At 33.8% G+C, this 19,191-nt stretch overlaps 1 long non-coding RNA gene and 1 pseudogene across 1 annotated transcript; one reads left to right on the top strand and one right to left on the bottom strand.

Moving 5' to 3' along the window:
• Nucleotides 1-1,421: 1,421 nt before the first annotated feature.
• Nucleotides 1,422-2,690, bottom strand: LOC6049716 (annotated as a pseudogene).
• Nucleotides 2,691-5,445: 2,755 nt separating this feature from the next.
• LOC119767780 lies at nucleotides 5,446-7,157 on the top strand. Its single transcript, XR_005277698.1, has 3 exons — nucleotides 5,446-5,554; nucleotides 5,616-6,202; nucleotides 6,940-7,157. It is a non-coding gene; the product is annotated as an uncharacterized LOC119767780 (long non-coding RNA).
• Nucleotides 7,158-19,191: the final 12,034 nt, after the last annotated feature.

The raw sequence follows: 19,191 nt of genomic DNA, 5'->3' as shown, positions 1-19,191 counted from the left end.
TATTATCATTTATATATATTTTTGCCTTCCATCTTGAACCTTTTGCGAATATTTCTATACTATTTATGAAATAATTTCTTTCAATTCCTCTATTTTTCAAAAATGCTGTTTTAAGCCTTATTTTTTAATCTACGTGAAGTTTATACATAATTTTAGTTAAATACATAGTTTCATCGCACCCTATCGATACGTACTTTGACAATGTGTTGTTGATTTGAACTAGGTACAAACAATTATTCACGTCTACTTTTGCTTTCAAAAATCGTTCTTCCACAGATGGTGCAATTGTGCAAGTTTCAACAGGTCTAAACAAAAAATAATATTTCTCACCGTCACTTAAAATTGTATGAATTCTGCCAAAAAATATTTCAAATTCCTCTTCAATACTAAAAAAAAAACAATCATTATTCGGTCTTTTTTCATTTCGTTTTCCTGACCAAGTTGACTTAAAGAACGGTTTGAAAATAAAGTTATTAAACTTCAATCTGGACAAAACAAAAAATTCTCTAACGTTGTTATATTCGTTAATCACGGATTCGTCAATAACAAATTTTTGAGTTGTAGTTCTAGTATCAATGGAATTGATCAAGTTCACCTTTTTGCAGAATTCTGAAACTTTTGGATCGATGGACAAGTTATCATAATTGTTAATTTTGAATTGCATTACACAACGTTTTGCAATTTGAATTACTGGCTCCTTCGGCCCTTTTACAAACTGTTTAAAAACTCCGTTGACGTCTTCAAAAACAAAGAGAGAAAATGCCCACAGAGGACCATAATCTTTTGCACATGAAACTAAATGAGTCAATAAATGTATGTTGTACTTCATTTCAGAAATTCCATAAAGTATTTCAAAATCTTTCACAAATTTCTGTAATTGATGTTCCGCCAAATCAAACATGTTTTGAGAAATTGATTTTTGCAACAAGGTTGTTATGGATTTGACTAAGAGCAAATAGTGATCTAAATAAGTGTTTGGGAGTTTTCCATTTAAACTTATAAAACTGAAATGCAGGAGCCAGTGCACCCACTCATTCGCCTTCCAATTCGCTCTGTCAGAAATTTTCCGTGCACGCCTCGAAATTTCCACGAAAGGATTAATTGAACTTAACATTTCGTCAATTTTTGCGACCTCTTTCTTAATATACCATGGCGTGTTGGCTTTATCAAACCATAAATTACACATCTGCGATTAATAATTTAAAACGACGACTTTTGATTGCCATCTAAATTTCAATTTTGCCCTTTAAAAACTCAAGATTTGAAGATTTATACATATTTTTTATTTCTATCGGAACTTATCAACTACGCTCGATATAGGTCCATTAATTCCAACCGCACTCGGATGATTACGATCGTTCGATAACTAACGTGAATGATTTTATTTCATCAGCTATCAGTAGGGGAACAGCATCTAACTCCATCGCGCCACTAATGTTACCATATCAGCACTCTGACGTTCAATTACAGCTCATAAAAGCATTTTAAAGTGAAATCGAGTGATAAATTGCTCCATAAGAACTGAGCAAGCAAGTTCTATTAACAGTTTTATAAAATAAGTTGTTTGAAAAGTGGAAATCATCAAAGTGGATGGAGTTAGGAGCGAGTGTTTAACCTACCAAACATACGAGAATTTCCCTAACGAGCTATTTATCACTCAATTCCAGTTGAAAAATGATGAGATGTAATTGAATGTCAAAGTGTTGATAAGCCAACATTAGAGGCATTCTGTAGTCAGTCATCGACAAACAGCCGACCAGCTTCGGACATGGCCCTTTGCGCGTAGCAGCACCGTCGTTTCTCCTTGGAATTCACCGAGGCTCCACCCTATAGGGTGATCCGATGGTCTGGGCGTCGTCCTCGTTCCAGTCATCGAATTGGATCATCTTCAGGCTAACAGCACCAGTAACGGCCGTAACAGCCGCGGCAGCAGCCAGAGCAGCTTCCTCACCCCAGTTTTCACCCTCCTCCGGATCACATTAGAAAAACAGATCTGGCTTCAGCTCCCACTTGTCGGAGATCTTTCCGCGCAGCTTCAGCTCCTCACGGGCCAACAGCCACCACATCAGACCGACCGAGTGCGACGACTTGGTGTTGCACAGGATGGCAAAGTTGACGAACTTGAGCAGCATAGGACGCCTGATCGGTCAGCGGGCCGGTTTCGATCAGCAGCTGTGGCTCACGGAACGCAGGGTGGAACTGATTCGTGAACTGGCCTGCTATGAGGGTGGCCTCGGTGTAGTGCGCGAACTTGAGCACGGCACGCTGAGTGAACTGGGCGCTGGTAAACATCTCTCCGGAGTACTCGACGTACTGGCGGAACCAGAAGTGTTTGGATCGAGTTGTTGTGCATCGCATCAAAAGCCATCCCCAGCGGAAGCTCTGCACCTCCAGTTGGCGATTTCTAGCTGGATTTGCTCAAACCTGGCTGAACTGCTTGCTCTAAGCCGTGAACCGTTCCCTCATTCGGGGACCGGATTTTCCCGTGACATCGGCCAGGCCACTGAAACAACACACGGCTGTTTTTTTCCTTCTCCTTGAATTCCTTCATAAAGAAGTAAAATTGCCCCTTTGTCGCGAGGTAGTATTTCTTCGGAAAATCTGCAACGGGAAGGGATTAATTTTTATTTTTATTACAGCGTTGTAAGCAACTTACCAATAGCGTGGGAATTCTCTTTCTTATCAAATTAGGGGAAATCTACCCTTTCCAATCAAACACCTATCTTCGTCATATGGAGAGTTTGATGCTCGATTAAAGCTCCAAAAATACTATTTGGGCTATAAACTTACCAGCAACAGCACCGCCTTGAGTAAGCACGCAAATGTATGCCACTTACTGGCCAAAAGATCACATTTAATGCACTTTTGATCATAATTTGTATTTTGCGAGACCACTGCTCATCATTTTGTTGGCACACACAGTGACACACACGAGAATCCCTCAAACGCTTAATGAATATCGCCAAAATTACCTTTTCACTTTCGCTTACTTTTTCACGGCGCTTAAGATATGAAATTGCTTCCAACTACCGGCAACATGTTCTTTTGATCATTAGTAAGGCACTCACTTGAAGAATAATCCCGAAAAATGTAATAAATTAGCAAGCGCCATCAAAAAAACAAACGCGTCAAGTCGTTTGACGTTTCAATTTTCACTTTGCATTCAAATCGAAGGCTGAAGAAAATCGAGCGAGAGACGAAGGCAAAAAAGAACAAAGGCTGGCCGTCAACACCACCAGCAGCACAGCCAGCGATGCCAGGAAACTTTCCCTATAAATGCCACTTTTCGTGAGTGTTCGTTTGAACTGTCAGCGCAAATGGCAACACTCGACAGAGTGTTGGAAGAAAAAAGAACTAAGCCGATATTAGAAAAATGGGCGTGGCCCAATGCATTCGCCTCGATTAGAATACCCTTGGGAATTTTTTTTGTTAAATGCTTGGTAAAGAAATAGAATAACTTTTAGTGAAAGTGAAAATAAACAGAAATGTTCACAAAAACTTGCTCTACTCGTTGGTGTACTTGGTTTTAGTAAAATTCAAGGGAGACTCTAGATTATCCAGCATCATTCAAACACGACCGCTTATTAGGATTAAAATGGGTAGATTTCCCCTATATTGCCAAAAAAAGACACAATGCACAGTGCAGGAAAGATTTTTCACGAACTTGTGTTTTTTTTGAGTCCAACTTCAAAAAAATGCAGATTATCGATTTATAATTATTTTCGACAGGACTCCTCCAACTCCTCGGATACAATCTACACTGTAACTGAAAATCCACATTTTTTTTGGTAATCAGAGTCGAACAGAAAAAAAATCGCATGAAGAAGTGCGAAAACGAACTCAGCAAAGTGCGATTTTCAGTTACAGTGTATTTTGTGATTCCTACTGTTCTCTTTTGAGAGTGTAAAATAATTATTTATTTACATCCAAGCCATCGAGAGTCGTGGGTGGTGGGTGGTAACGGTGGTAACGTTGGGAAACGAATCTCCGGGATCTCTCAAAGAGGCCATCCCGAAATGACGTTTTACTTAGCTTGCTAAACTTTAATATCTATAGATCACTATAGTGTTTTTTTATAGTTTCTAAGGGATTCCCTAGGTCAAATAAATCTCTAGAACATTTATTTACAAGCCAAGCAATACAGAATTTTTTTTTTGATATTCGGTGTTTAAAATAAGGTTTTCATAGCTACAAACAATGTGCATTTCTCGACTTTTTTTTGATTAGGTCCTATAAACATATGAAAGACAATAGTTTATCGGTCCTTTTCACAAAAAACTCTGGATTTAGTAATTATTGATTGTTCGTTTACATGAACGCCAGTTAAAAATCAAACCTACGTCAGCATTTCTATTTTCAAATTAAATTGTATCTAAACGTTATTTATGGACGCCCCCTGCTGTCTTCGCACTCGCAAACGTCAACAATTCAATCGTAGCAGGCAGTTGTTTTTTTCGTCGTCGCGGCCGGCTGTGTGTTTACAAGTGATAACACCGTTTTGTTTTCGTTCGCGGGAGTTTGTTTGTGTTTATTTGTATGTGAGAACAATCGTGACCAAATTGGCCACCGAAGAAGCGAGGACAAAATCTGTCTAGTGTTTTGAGTGGCCTCCGGAAGCAAAACAAGTTAGCAGCAGCTGTTTTTTCCTCCTTTCTGTGGGTGACGGCCTAACAACCTCCGGAAGGCGTTTTTCGGCAGTCCAACTCCCGGATGTGCAACCTGCGCTTGAATTAGCTGTCAAAGGTTTGTTTTCATTGATTTTGTCTTTCGCGTTCAGATTTGTTGTGAAAGTTCAATCAAAACAATGCAAATGGCAAAGTGTAAACAAAGAGTCTGTCCTGCTCACGTTAGTTGATTAGTTATTATATTATGAACGAGCAGGATAGATTCTTTGTTTACACTTCGACATTGTGCCATTTACATTGTTTTGCGTAAAAAAGGTCCACATATTTGCAATAGCCGTTAACAGTGAAAACTGGTCGGATTTAGACGTGCGCCAGGAGAACAAATCAAGCAAAACAATGTAAATGGGCCAAAGCCAAAGTGTAAACAAAGAGTCTGTCCTGCTCGTTCCTAACGTAAACATCCATTGAATTAAGCAGGACAGACTGTTTGTTTACACTTTGGCCCCATTTATTATTTTGCTTGAAATATTAGCAAATCACCTGCTGGAGGGTTAAGTTTTGGCTGACGCACGAAGTGATTTGTTTACCTTTTTTTTGGTACCCTCCGCAAACGTCAAAGCATACAAAATTGCTGCCAGATCTTTTCCGGGAGAGATCCGGAAAAGTTCCGGCAGCAATTTGTATTGATATGACGTTTGCTGAGGGTGCCCAAAAGTTAGTTACGTTCAGCCTGCAAAATCACTGATTCTGACGGAATAAAGTGATTATTTATCACCCCTTGGGATTTCTTCTCAAACTTTTATCGTGCTCTTTTCCAGGTAAAAGTAAAAGACGCTTACACAAAAAATGTTTTTCAAAACGGCTGAGTCGATTCAAGCTGCTTTTCTGTCAGCTGAAAAAATAGTCTTGCCAACCCTACCTTCCCGAAGGTAAGTTTATTTTTCAAAAGAGTTATCAATTAAAATTATAAATGTTTCCTTCTTTTTCCAGAAAGGAGCGGAGGAGGAAGTTGATTCGCCGAAGTCGGAACGTGAGCTGCAAAACCGGCGGAGATTGTGTCGTTCCCATAGGCTAGGTTGGTGAGTTGATTGGTGAACTCGATTCCGTGCAAGCACACATCAGCGGCTTCTTGCTTAAGAAGGTAATTTGAAAAAAATCCTTGAAAAATTATCTTTAAAAAAAAAGCTTTTAACTCCAGCTTCTAACATTCCAGATCGATCAATTGTTTTCAAGGGCATGGATAGCAACATCATCAAGAAGATTCAACTAACCACGTGCCGTTGATCATAAAAACATTCTGTGCTGAAGAATATCACCAGCAAAACCACCTTCAGATAAGTGCTTGATTTTTTTCTACAAAAGAATTAGACACTTTGTGATAATTTCCAACATTTTAGGTAGAAACTCAACTTGGACCAAAAGCAACAGAAAAGGCAGCCTTAGTTGAAAAAAAAGAAAGATGTGTGCGTCAGTAAATCAAAAGCGATCTCGGGGTTGGAGTGAACTAAGAGAGCCAGGATCAGCAAATCTTCAGACAAAGATTGACTCCAAAGAATTCGACCGTATTAAAATTTCCGGTAAGTCAAACTAAAAGTTTTCTAAGAATGTATCCCCGATTGCCAAATAAAGCTCCACCACTTTACGCTAGCCCCTTCCCTCACAGAGCGTAAAAGGGGGCTTAAGTGTATCTAAAACAACAATTTAAAACCAGATTTTGATAGCAACATTTAAAAATAACCCATATTTGTAACAGCCTGAGTTACAATGTTATGCTTCATTAATTATGTTATTTTTCTTCACAAAATTCTGCTAGGGTAGCTTTCCATGTGATAAAATAATAACACTTTCTGTTATGCATTCAATCCATACAAATAACAGTTTTTGTTATTTGTGTGCTCCCCATCGATTGCTCAGAATAACTAACCTTGTTATTCCAATGTTCTGGATTCTATGTTATTAGTATGTTATTGCAATAACAGAGCAATAACAATTTGAGTTATTTTTCGAACAAATTTTTGTTATTGAAATTTGTTATTTTAACAACTAATCCGATCATCCCAATAACGGATTTTGATCTTCTCAGAATATCTAAAACTGACCTTCCCAAGTTATTTCCGTCTGCTCGGGATGATAACAAGTTGTATTCTGGAGCAACATTTGAAAGGGACGGTACGAAATTGCTCTTACGGCCTTCTTCCCATTTCAACACATGAAAAGAAAGGCCGTAAGAGCGATGTCGTACTGCTCCCTTCAAATGTTGCATGTTTATTTATTACCATTTTTTTTTTCATTTAGTTTGTTTTCTTTTTTTCAGGTTGAACTCAAGAACAACAAGATCACCAGATGAACTCTCGGTTATCCGACGTTGCACGACTGCGCCGTTTTCCTTCAGAACAATCTTCAGAACCGGCTGCTGAAGTAACCTCTGGGACCCCTCCATCCGACCAACAATTTCCAAAGAATGACGGAGATGGAGCTGATCGTGGTGTACAGCTTTGGTCAACTCTACCACAGTGGATACCTCCCTGAACTGTGTTTTTCTTCTGTATTAGTTTATTCTAAGATTTTTTTTGTGTTATTTTCTCTTCAGTTTAATTTGTTGCCAATTTAGAATCCCGCAAACTCTCCATCATGTTTGAATTTAAAATCCATATATCATTAGGACAATTCAGACAAAAATATAATATATATATCAAATAAAATGAAAAAATAAATAAGCTATTTGACCAAAGCAAAATTAATGTTTTCTAGCTCAAAATTCCGAAAATCCTTGAAAAATTGATGTTCATTCGAATTGTTACAACTGTTCCCCAAAATGTAATGCTCCATGAAAAATCACTGAAATAACTATTTAAAACCATAAAAATACCATTTGAGAAATGGTGAAATCCCTAAAATATATACGCAAAAATGAACTTTCAAAAAGCACTTGACAAAGTGTCGCTACAAGAAAAAATCAAATAGTGAATATTGCTAACAACATATATGGGGAATAGTTCACTATTTGAGAGACAGTGAGGAATCAAAAAAAATATTTACCAAATAGTTGCTATACAATTTGGTAAAAGGTTGATTGAATATTTAACAAATGATTTTCAAACGGTTTTTTTCTATGCGGGTAACCTTAAAAAACTCAGTACTATTTTCGTCAAAAAACTGTTTGTTGTATGGTAAATAAATGGTTTAAGTACTATTTGGCAAAAAGTAACCTTCAATCAAACAGTTCACAAATAGTTTAATATAGTTAAATTTTAATTTTGGGAAATTGAAAAAACGATTTCACAAATAGTTACCATTTCTCAAAGTGTCATTGTATGATCCAATATGGTAATCAAATGGTAATTTTTTATCCGGGGGGTTAATGAAAACTATCATGTGTGTATTTGCGATTGCTTGTAATAATGTACAATAAAGAGCTTAGTTTCCAATTATTGTAATTTTACATCAATTTATGTGGATAAGTAAAGTTCTACAAAAATATGTAAATTTACATGTTTTGTAATGTGATACTAAACTCATTTTACTCACACAAATCAGTACACAATTCAACCTAAAAAAGAAAGATTGAGCAACTCGTGAAAACCACTTAATCATGGTTGATGAGCAACGCCAAACTGCACTGCACTAAACGGTAGAAAGGAATAATTTGCCGAGCTTAAAACTAAGCTACCACCTTAAGTCAGTCTCATTTGCTTCTACCTGGGTTAGCACTCCGAGAACCTGGAGTGAGAAAAAACTTTCGGAATGTCATTTCATCAAGCGGGGAGGTGGTGGAAGGTGTGGGAAATCATTGCATAATGCATCTCGCTGGCTGGAAACTCGTCGGAATGCTCCTCTTCATAAAGAGGTTTTAGTTCTTCAGCGATGAATGAGTTTAACTCGCGGAGGCTGATGGGGAGTGAGAAAAGCAGGGCAATCTCTGCGAGCACGACTCGGGGGCTGTTGGAGGAGACCTGGTGACGGCACCAACATCCAGTGTGACATGGCTCTTGACGATAATGTGGCGCTGGATGCTGTTCGGGGCTAAGCTGCTGCTTTTTTTTTTTAGAAAAAAGGTAGTTCATCCTCTGGAACTAGTGTGAGCATGAGCATATGTGTTCCTTTCTTTTGCTGGCTCTTTTTTGTCAAGTTGTTCCACCTCATGCGATATGCATAATGCAATTATAAAGTTTAGCTGAGATTAAGTTATCATCAGGTTGGATTTGAGACTGAGATGGTGAAGATTTTGTGATGGTGTGAAAGGGGAGAGAAACTGTTATTATTACTGAGGTAATGGGATTTTGGAGTGCATCCGGATTTTTTTAATTAGTTATAACATACTCTTATGATGAACTCTTAATTTTGGATTTTTTTTTTCTTTTGAATCCTTAATAATCAATAAATACACAGCAAAAAATCCGATGGTAAAATCGCATGCAAATGCATGCACATCACCTTCGTCAAAATATACACTTAATATTACACGCTGCATGTACAATTTTTGCAAACACAAAAAAAAAGTTGCAACCGACGGGATTCAAACCCAGCACCAACAGTAAAGACTGGCGCCTTAGCCCACTCGGCCATCAGACCGATGCAATGCTGAAAGCATAAACGCATATATGGGCTTGACATTTCGGCCAAGTAGGTTTCCCATACTGATGGGCTACATATTTCAGGGTGTAAAATTACATAACATTGCATAAAATAACGCAATATTTATTTTACACCCAGGCCTTTTACACGTAGCTGGATTACTATTTTTTTAGCTGTGTATGTAATTTTAACTTAATATAAAGTGTGTGAAGTGAAAGTATTAAATTTTTTATTTGATTCTATCTAATTTAGTCAATTCAAATTAAACCATTTGGGTGAACTTAAAATTGTGTTTCATTTACATATACACCAATTATATTTACAAGAATTATTCTTTCGTAATTTGGTCCCAACCAAAATCCTTACGAGATTTGGTCTTAATCATGGTCCTTAAAATGTTGTGGCTAAGCAGTGGAACAGCTGAGATCTTAGTAATAAATAGATTTTTAAAAGTGATTATATTTATAATTAGATTTATCAGCAAAAATTTTTCGCCTTAATCTATGTTGTTTAACTTATTGCGAAGCTTTTTAAACATTTTCTATGTAGGTCTATATATTGATAATAGGTTTAGTTTTAAATTAACGTTTAAAATTTTTTATTTAGATATAAATTTTCATATTTATAGTTTTTCCTTAATACCTGCACCTGAGGCGAATCTGAACAAATGTAACAATTTGGGACACAATGATTTTATATTTTTGTTGGATGTTATGTCCCTTTTCTGACTTAATTGAAGATAAAAAATAAAATATTTGTTTTACAAAACATTGAATTCAAAATTGAGCAATTTTCTACAAAATCGGCCGATTTTGACCATTTTTATTTTTCGTATTTTTTTTTATTTGGCTCCCAATGAAGATGTCTCTGCAACTTTTGGTCCAATTTTAAATGATAAAAACAGAAACATTCGTGAAATTTTCCGATCTTTTCGAAAACCATATTTTTTTTTTAAATCAAAACTAAAACTTTAAAAGTGCGTGATATTGAAAGTTTGGCCCTTTTGACATGTTGCTTCAATAAAAATAAACTAATGTTTTCTAAAAGATCGGATAATTTCAAGAGTGTTTCATTTTTTTACATTAAAAATCGGAACATTAGTTGCTGAGACATCGGCATTAGAAAATTGAGGGTTTTTCGAAGGTTGTTCAAGATAAAATTATGGAGGCTCGATAGCGATAATCTATAGTTATGTTATTTCGATAATATTATCGGCGATAATCTTTTCGCCGATAATAGACGATAACTCAATTTAAAATCTTTCTAAAATGGACTTTGTACAACTAAAACGTGTTAAATTTTCAATATTTTCACAAAGAATATGTTTTTTTGAAAATGTAGTAATTTTCAAAGTATAAATACTCCAAATTGTTCACAAAATTCCATATTTTTCGAATGTACTCGAATTTTCAAAATTTGCAATATTGGTATCTAACGAAACTTTATTTGCTTTTTCACATCAAAATCCCTATTTTTTCGGAATACATTCATTTTTTAAAAAAAATTGCAATATGGGTATCAAACGATGCAAAATTTTGTATGCTTTTTAACTTCATTAGAGTTAATTTTTTGAAAAATTAGAAAAATTAAATTACCGTATTTTTTTGAAAATACTAAAATTTTCAAAATAACATTATGGGTATCGAACGATATTTTATGCAATTTCACATCATTAGAGTTTTTGTGTGTGGAAATAACTAAAATTTTCACAAAATACCGTATTTTCCGAAAGTACTAATTTTTTTATGATTCGCAATGTGGGTATCAAACGAAGCGAAATTTGATGTGCATTTTCAGTTTATTAGAGTTTTCTTTATGAAACACTAAAATTTTCACAAAATACTGTATTTTTCGAAAATACCCAAATTTTTTTGAATGCTTTTTAACTTACTTCACAAAATGTTATGTGGAAAATTTTAATATTTTCAAAAAAATACGGTATTTTGTGAAAATTTCAGTATATAAAAAAACACTATTAAAGTGAAAAAGCATAAAAAATTTCGGTTCGCTTGATACCCGTATTACAAATTTTGAAAATATGAGTTTTTTCGAAAAAAAACCGGAATTTTATGAAAATCTTAGTATTTTTCAAAAATACAAAATTTTACTTTGTTTGATACCCATATTGCAATTTTTTTTTTCGGTATTTTCGGAAAAAAACATTATTTGTGAAAATTTTAGTATTTTAAAAAAAAACTCTAATGTAGTTAAAAAGCATATAACATTTCGATTCGTTTGAAACCAAATTTCAAATTATGACAATTTGAGTACTTTCGAAAAAAAAAAATGGAATTTTGTGAACAATATTGTGTATTTATACCTTGAAACTTACTACATTTTCAAAAAATAAATTCTTGAGGAAAACACTGAAAATTTAACACAATGTGGTTGAACTAAGTCGATTTCAGAAAGATTTACAAAATGAGTTATTGTCCATTATCGGCAATAAGATTATCGTCCCGACGATAACGATAACCATTATCGTTATATTTTGGCGATAATATAATCGCTATAATTTTCACGCTAAACAACCTTGGTTGTTTGGGTTAGACTAAGAAAACATCAATTTTCCTATTTTTTTTTTCTTTAAACCGCTGTATCTAAGCAACCAAAGGTCCATTCTTTAATGTTTTTGAACAATTATATTGAATATTTGATGAACCTGGTCACTCAGGGTCACTATTTTTAAGAATCGAAAAACTGAAAATAATTCACAAAAATCATACTTTCGGTGGCTATATCTTGAAAACGAGGCACTTTATCAAAAAATCTGAAAAGTTCTTTTCGATTGCCAATTCAATTTCAGAAAAAAAATAAGGCTATGTAGGAAATTCCATTATTATTTTTTTCAAAAAACTACTATTTTTGTCAAAAATTCATAACTCGTTGACAGAATTTTTTTACCTGACTTCTCTATGGAAGTTGCAGGTTTTTATCCCCTAAAACATATCAAAAAATCTTGAAAACAAAAAAAAACCGATTTTGGGAAATTGAGTTTTTGGGAAATTGAGTTTTTGTGATTTTTTTTAATTGAAGATCGGTATGTTTTTCACTGTACCTGTTTTTTCAACAGTCCACAAAGTTACCTTTAACTTTGCCGAAGACATCATATTGATCAGAAAATTCCTTCAAAAGTTACAAATTTTCGAACCATTTTTGGAAGGACAGCCGCCAAAATTGTATGGAGACTTTTATGGGTGAACCAATGACACAAAATGGCCGCTGTGGTCAAAGTCTGAGCCAAATAAAAAAAATAATACAAATAAAATCCATTTCCGGTTTTGGTAGAGAATTGCTCAGGAGACGTAAAATTATTCGATGTACACAAGTAGACCAAAGAGATCCACTAAATTGGAATAAGCTTCAATTAGTGATAGTTTTCAAAATGATTATTTTTAATTAATTATTAAATCGATAGACAAATTTTGTGTAGAAATGTAATATTGTATTTCTTGTTTGAGCCTTTTTAAGTAACAAACAAAGTCCTTTAAATCCACAGCAGCTTACAATTTCGACACGAGTAGTTCAGCAAAAACTACTCAAATTGCGTGTGATTCACCAAAACAGGGCGTCACATTTCCCACAAATTCAAATAAGATGCACCACAAAATTGTCGGCTATTATCCCGAAATTTGGAAAATTAACGAAGGGAAATCGTTTGTGCCGCTCGGTTGTTACTTTTTCGCTGCTTGCATCGTCGTCACACAAAAACGCAAAACGCCCAGCCCCAGATTGCATTAATGAAGAAATAAAATATACACATTACTACTCCCAATCTCGGAACAGGGCCCAACTAACGAGGCGAATCGAGGCAAATTTCCGAAGCGACACCCAAATTGACGATTTAAAGTGTTTTGTCTTCATTCGCGCTGAAAAAAAATCTAAAGTGAAAAAAAACGTCACCCGGGTGAAGCAGAGGTTTCGTGATCACACAATTTTACATGCAACCCAGGCAAAAATGACAAAACAAACAATGCGACGAATCGAACCCCGCGACACAAAAAAAGGAGACAAAACTTGGGGGTAAAATAAAGGGAGTGTCATTGTCAACGCTCCTTGGCATGAGCTTCTCAAGCCAAAAAGAAGCAACAACGAAAAAAAGTCAGTCGCGCGCGCACGGCCGCACATAAAACCTACATACGAATTAGCATGTTTTGATGATGTTTCGACACACGGAGAGAAGAAAATGACGACGACGACGACGAAGACGACCGAAACAGAGAGAAATGTTACGACATGAGTCACTTGCGACAACGACGACGAAGACGAGGACGGCGGCGCGAATGTGGCCGGATATGCAAAAGATTTGTAATAAATTGCCCAAAACCCGCGCGCGGAGAGTGAGAGGAGCTTGTTATTCGGTTTATTTTGGGAATGGAGGCTATTTAATCGGGGCACAGTAGAAAAAAAAACATGTTGATTTTGCACTAATTCAATTCTCTCTGACAATTTTCATGACTATTGTTTAATCCACGATGGTAAACGATATGGCTGCAGAAGCTATTTGATTTTTTATGAGAGATATTGGTAGAAAATTAAACTACTATTAAAAAAATACATTTTTATAATATGTTTGCTTTCTTACTAAAGAAAGGGAAATGAAGCTCATGAAAATCAGCCAAGGAGGGTGTGGAACGAAAAAGGTTAAGAGGCAGTATTTGTAAATATTGCTCGGTTTGTTCTAGAGGTCGTATCGAGGTGCTCCGATTTGGATGAAACTTTCAGGGTTTGTTTGTCTATACATGAGATGAACTCATGCCAAATATGAGAACTCTACGGCAAAGGGAAGTGGGGTAAAACGGGCTTTGAAGTTTGAGGTCTAAAAAACATAAAAAATCTTATAATTGCTCGCATTTCCGTAAAACTTCATCAATTCCAACTCTCTTATATGCACTCGAAATGTCTTTTGAAGCACTTCAAAATGTGCCATAGACATCCAGGATTGGTTCGACTTTTTCTCTTAGCTTTTGCAAATAACTGTCAAAAATGGATTTTTTTAAAACCTTAATATCTTTTTGCAACATCCTCCAACACCCATACTCCCATTGGTCAAAAGATAGGTAATTTCATGCACTATAAGCCTATGGTATTAACTTTTTGGCCAATCGCAGTTTTTCTCATAGTTTTTTTATTTTTCTAGAACAAACATTTTACAACGTTAGTTTTTGCCCTGTAGGCCGCCATTGCGGCACTTTTTGGTCTCAATTTTGTCATATTCGGAATCCTCGGACAATTTCACGTAAGTTAGAAGTATTGGAGTTGTAAATTTGATTGGAAAAATTGCCATTTAGAATGAATTAAAATATTTTTTAACAATTTGTTGGATTAGGGGTAAAACAGATATTCGCCTACTTGATACAGCATTTGACGTATTGGTCACAGGGTAAATAAGATTTATTTCTTTTTTCAAAAATGTTTTATTTAATTATTTTTTAAATCAAAATTACAACTTCGATACTTCTAACTTACGTGAAATTGTCCGAGGATTCCGAATATGACAAAATTGAGACCAAAAAGTGCCGCAATGGCGGCCTACAGGGCAAAAACCAACGTTGTAAAATGTTTGTTATAGAAAAATCGAAAAACAATGAGAAAAACTGCGATTGGCCAAAAAGTTAATTCCATATGCTTATAGTGCATGAAATTACCTATCTTTTGACCTATGGGAGTATGGGTGTTGGAGGATGTTGCAAAAAGATATTAAGGTTTTAAAAAAATCCATTTTTGACAGTTATTTGCAAAAGCTAAGAGAAAAAGTCGAACCAATCCTGGATGTCTATGGCACATTTTGAAGTGCTTCAAAAGACCTTTCGAATGCATATAAGAGAGTTGGAATTGATGAAGTTTTACGGAAATGCGAGCAATTATAAGATTTTTTATGTTTTTTAGACCTCAAACTTCAAAGCCCGTTTTACCCCACTTCCCTTTGCCGTAGAGGGCTCATAATTGGCATGAGTTCATCTCATGTATAGACAAACAAACGCTGAAAGTTTCATTCAAATCGGAGCACCTCGATACGACCTGTTTCACATTGATGAAAAACTCGCTCTTAAGAACTATACTGAAATATACACTTGTGACAAAGAACAATTTCTCATCATCATGATCGAACACAGAAAAAAAATGGTAATATTCATCAGGGAATGGTGATAGATTTTGTGTCAATAAAAATTGTAACATTGCATCCGGAACTGGTGAATTTTCATTAGTTTCTGGTAAATTTTCATCAGGTTCAAATTTTTACAAATTTTTTTGGTGTAATTACTCAAAAGAGGTAATATTCCACCAACCCAATTTTCAACCTTCCAAAATTATTTTTTTTTATGTTTATTTATTGCAAATCAAATTTTTGTTTACATTATTCACTGTATCTATTAATTAGTGTAACCAAATTAATTGCAACTTGGAGCATTTTTTAGTGATAATTTACTATAAAAAGTTTGACTCCATCATTCATAAAATTGAAAATATAATCAAGCTTTACCATTCGATTTTCTTTAAAAGTACACAAAAAAAAATCTGATAGGAATATTTATTTGACAGATTTTGTGTCAAAAAAGTGTTATATTGCATCAAGAACTGGTAAATTTCCATCAGTTTTCGGTGAATTTTCATCAGGTTAATTTTTTACATTTTTTCATGTAATATTACTCAAAAAGAGGACATTCATCCAACCAAGTTTCCAATTTTCCAAAATTACAACAAGATAACGCAAAAGTGATGAATTTACTCATTTTTTTTTATTTTTGCTTTTTTCAATCAAATGTCTTCGATTTTTTTTCTAGACAAAAACTTATTGAAATGGTTAGATAAAAAAGTTTAACATTAAAAATTGAAGTTCCCGAGATATCATTGATTACCTATTTTTTTTATCTTAGCATGGCATTATTTAAGCAATCGAATGCCTTATCAAAAAAAAAAGATCAAGAAATTAAATAATGATAATTTTCATTAATTTTTTAATTAGTTTTAAAAAATGAGCAAAAGTGATAAGGCAGTTGCAAATAATTTTCAAAGTTTATGTCTCCCCCCTTCAAAATTGGTCCGAAAAATCAGGGGGCAAAAAACATATTTTTCCAAAAAACTTCAAAATTTCCATGAAAAAAGAAGTCTTATCAAATGAAAACAATCTAATTTTTTTTTCTGCATTGATAATCATATTTAGCATGTTTGGGCTTGTTTAAAAATGTTTTGAATTTTTATAATATTCCAAAGTACAGCACAGCAAAAAAATATTTTTCGCAAAAAATAAAATTTTCGTCAATACTTGGATATTTTGGAAACTAATGATGGCAAAACAACTGGACAGGTGAATAATGCATTTTAAAACACTTTTTTTCATTAAAATTTTGAAACCATGGCTCGTAATTTAAATTTTTATACTTTTTTTTGCCCCCCCTCGACTTTGGTCAGAGTCGAGGGACATAAACTTCAAAAAATATTTGCAACGGCCTAACTATTAAAAAAAATTAAAGACTGTGACTTTTTAAACAAATTTCTAAAATGGCTATTATTTGAACAATGTATCAAAATTCCACTAAAATACTTTTTAATTGCAAATTTGATTTGAATTCAATAAAATATTTTGACCTTTTTATAGATTTTTTTTAACTTGGTCTACGATTTTTTGTCCTTTCTGGAATTATCTGAGAAGATGGCAATCATTTAAAAAAACAATTTAAATCCAGAATTATTTTTTCTGAAAAAGGTCCTATAAACTAAATTTTCAAATTCGAGCCAAAAAGCTAAATTTGAAAATGTTGTTTATTGAACCATTTAAAAATAAATTTCCAGAAATAGTTTTTTTGCCGAAGACACCAAACAATTTTTGTATGAACAGCTATTAAATTTGTATGGAAAATGATATGGGCAAACCGATGATGCAAATCTTCTTCTTTTTTTTTCAGCTTAAAAAAATCGAAAAACTGCAAAAGCTGAAATCTCAGAGTAATGCTCTAGGCTGACAATTTTTTAATATTTTTGAATTTCTTCAAATCAAGAAATTCTATTTTTTCCCTATTAGTTCAAGAAATGAAATAATAGGATTTTTTTTATTTAAAAATTAGTTTAAAAAAATGGGCAAAAGTGATAACTATTCAAAAAATAAAAAACTGCGACTTTTAAAACAATATATCAAAAATGGCTATAATTTGAACATTGCAATGTAATGCATTGTGCACTGAATAAAAATTTTACTGAAGTACTTTTTGATAACCAATTTGATTTAAATTAAGAAAATTTTTTTTTGACCTTTTTATAGATTTTTTTAACTTGGTCTACGATATTTTGCCCTTTCTGGAATTTTGTGGAAAGATGAACAACATATATTTTAAAAATAAAAAGCAATTCAAATCAAGAGTTTTTTTTTAAAAAAAAAGGTTCTACAAACTAAATTTGCAACTTTAGCTTTTTTGTTGTTTTTAAAACTGCTTGGAGCCAAGGGGTATTCAAAAACACCAATAAGCAAAATTTCAGTTTTTTGTTTATTGAACCATTTAAAAATAAATTTAAAGAAATAGTTTTTCAAAGGAAATTCATTTTAAAGTGACAGATAGTGATTTATCAATTCAGCATAAAATAATTTAAACGTAGTATCATTTTCTTCGTTGTAGTCTTTATCCATACCTACAACATAGCGAAGACACAAAAAATGAACAAAAAATTCCTTCAATAAATACGGATTTTTGAATTTTCACAATCCATTTTTGCATTAACAGCTGCTAAATTTGTGTGGAAAATGATATGTACAAATCGATAATGCAAATTTTCTTCTTTGTTTCAGCTTAAAAAACTTAAAAAAATGTATAAGCTGAAATCTCAAAGTAATGCTCAAGGCTGACAGTTATTTTTTAATATTTTTAAATTTCTTCAATTCAATAATGCTGTTACTATAAGGTTGTAAATAAATTTAAAAAAATATGATCAACTCGTGATTTCTAAGAGATTTTCTGATCCTAAAGTCAAATTTGAATGTTAACAAATTAGTTTTCTCTCTAAGTTGAAAAAGCCTCACAAATAATGAAGAAATTGGGAAAATATAGGAAATTAATTGAGCTTTGCGGTACCTAAAATAATGTTTGAGATTGCAAAATAAGTTCTTACGTAAAGAAATTACTAATACATTGCAGAACCAAATTGGCTGGAGATTTGATTTCTGCGGTTGGCTTTTGGAAATTTTGGGCTGCAGAGAATTTAACAAAAACACGGTTTCAGTAATATTTTTAAAAAATTTCAGAAGAGGCATGCTTGTGCCTTTTTTGTTGGACTTTTTGTGACATCTTAAACTGTTTTACAAAAAAATAGCGAAATTAGAACTTAGAAAATGTTTTTTTTTCTGTGTGTATTTTGAAAAAGGCTCACTGAAAAGTTTTCCTACAAGCATAAAATCTTACCACTTTTAAACACGATGCTTTGAGATACATCAATATTAAAATTACGAAATAAAAAAAAATATAAAATAACTCTTAATTGGTTCTCGGCTTTTCAATTCCAGTAGCAAGTAAAACGAAGTTTTGTATTATTTTGATAATTTTGTTTGTTGGGGAAAAACAATTTTTTAGTGTTTCAAAAATATGTCAATTGAATCCTTAGAAATAAGTTATTTAACTAAATATAATTTGGTTTTAATTATTTACCAATGTTTAAAGGCAATTAATCGGTTACGACCATTTTTAAAAACTTTTTTTTTGAATTTTAACTGTGCTTCTCCATGCTCCACAGGCCCAAGCAGACGTTCCGGTGGCGCGGGGGGAGAGAAAAATATGAAAACAACTGCGCGAGCGAGCGGAGGTTGACATTTGTCCACCCCCTCCCTCACAACGGCACTGCAAGTGGCACCAACATACATACAGTATGTAAAGAAAGTATTTACACCCCTTGGGCACTATGCACATTTTGTGATGAAACATGCAAAAAATTTAAAGTTTAACAGGAACCTAGTACTACGTTTTGATCAGAAACTCATGCCAAACATTTTGCTACAAAAAGCTCA

This window comes from Culex quinquefasciatus, chromosome 2 (assembly GCF_015732765.1).
Source record: "Culex quinquefasciatus strain JHB chromosome 2, VPISU_Cqui_1.0_pri_paternal, whole genome shotgun sequence".
Lineage (NCBI taxonomy): Eukaryota > Metazoa > Arthropoda > Insecta > Diptera > Culicidae > Culex > Culex quinquefasciatus.
This window is presented reverse-complemented; position numbering and strand designations above follow the sequence as displayed.